We start from the raw sequence: 2,247 nt of genomic DNA on the forward strand, positions 1-2,247 counted from the left end.
TTTTCTTTAAGTGAACTTTACATCATACTTTAAATATACTACTATGTTCCTATTTAGGTATTCATTTGTATATATTTTGTTATATGAATATCTGAATGTACAAAACATCAAAAGAAAGAACAGGGTATCTGCTTGTAAACAAAAACATTTTATTTTAGCTTCATGCATTCATTTTTAAACACTTGAATGTGGGCAAGTTTCATAAATAAAAAACAAAGAAATAACATTTTGAACAAAAAGCTGAAAAAAAGACAAAGACAAGACAAAAGACATTTGATAATCAAAACGTAGATAGAGTCGCTCAACACCCCAAAGCTTGACAGTCATTATTACCTCTTCATTGGTCGACATTTTATTCCATAACGTTACACAGTTTTGATGCTGTTTTATGTCTGATGATAGTGCTAGATTACATGTGGAAGCATCTGTTGTTTCGGTTTCTTCTTCACTTGTGTTTTTTTGGAAATGCTGTACAGAAGATGTGAACTAGTGACACCTACTGTATAACAATGAAAACATGGATTCTAGGAGCACAAGTATAGCTCAAATATATTTAGGTTTTTTCTAAGTATAAGTCAAGTATACTTAAATGTAATTTTAAGTATATTTCTGAGAAGTACATAAAAAGTCAACTAAAAGTATACTTTCCTATTTTTTAGTTTAAAAGAAGTATACTAATAGCACACTTTAATAAACTTCTTTTTCGTAAGGGAAACGATATTTTCTATCCGTAATCCAACCCTAACCCTTACATAAAACCTGTTTGCATTGTTACACTTTCAGATAAACATAATTTTCCCCTCGTCGGTCTCCACAATGTCAAAAATTTCAGGTTTTACTATCCTTGTGGGGACATTTGTTCCCCACAGTGTAGCATAAACAATAAACACACACACACACACACACATACCTATCTATCTATCTATCTATCTATCTATCTATCTATCTATATATATATCTATATATCTATATATATATATATATATATATATATATATATATGGTTGGTTGTGTTGGTTTGAAAAGTCATAATCAGAGGAATAACATGCGCACCAACTGCAGGAGTAGGTTTCTATGTGGACAATGAATGATGCTGATGGTGTTGTGACAAGAAATTGAATTCACATTACCAGTCTGTCATGATATAATGAGGAATTACACTAAGATAAAGTGTATGAATTGTGTGAGTGCTCTAAGTAATCTCACTATTCTCCGCATTACTGCACTTCTTCTCTGGACTGAGTCTTAGTAATGTAATGGTTATCATTTTTGCAATGCAAACTAAGTGAAGAGATTAACCCAGAAAAACAATCCCACATTGTAAAGTCCTTGTATCTGAAGCCCACATTACATTACAGTGTCTTGGGCCGAGAGATTGGCGTCACACCTGTCACTGCCACACTGTCTCTCTATGTATTAGTGCACAATAAAGCTACTATAAGCTTTCCTATTGTGCTGGCTAAGAGCTGTTATTATCATCTGAGAGTTCAGAACTTGAAGTGATAGGCTTAAAATGTCAGTTGAGAGAGCACAACTGGTCAGTGTCACAAAAACAGTGTCTAATAATTTTTTCAGGATTTATTAATTTATTAAAAAATTTAATTAGTGCAGTATACAGTTACTTAAACAGTTACTTACAGTTACTTACTCTTTTTTTAAAGATTTATTTTTGGCGTTTTTTTAGGACAGGACCGTAATTTTAGACAGGAAGCGAAGTGGGAGAGAGAGTGGGATCGGGAAAAGCCCGCAAGCTGGGACTTGAACTCGGGACGCCTGAAGCGCAATGGCACTATATGTTGACCTTTTTTACCTTTTAATAAAAATTTTTTTTTGTGTACATTCACATATTCAGGGTGTTATTAATTTTTAAAAACCAATTTGAATACAAAGACTCTTTCAAAGAACTTGCCACATTTATTTAAAACTAGATTTTTCCTGTTTGTGTTTTTTTTTAAATATCTTGCACACTCTTATTAGTCACTGATCCATATTCTTTTGCTGATTTCCTTAAACAGTAATGGAAAAGCTGTACATTAAAGCATCTATCGAATCCAAACCACACTCCATTAAAATAATCATTACCATGCCATTGAAAATCATTTTACAGAGCATGCAGAGCATTATAGCACTTGTTTGTATGAACTCTCTCAGTGTCCATTGTTCATCCTCTTACAGCATTATAATAATATTAATGTGCTCTTCTTAATAATGACCAACACTATATATAGCTTTAAAAAATTGTGTGTG

Source organism: Sinocyclocheilus grahami, unplaced genomic scaffold, assembly GCF_001515645.1.
Source record: "Sinocyclocheilus grahami isolate Dianchi unplaced genomic scaffold, SAMN03320097.WGS_v1.1 scaffold904.1, whole genome shotgun sequence".
Lineage (NCBI taxonomy): Eukaryota > Metazoa > Chordata > Actinopteri > Cypriniformes > Cyprinidae > Sinocyclocheilus > Sinocyclocheilus grahami.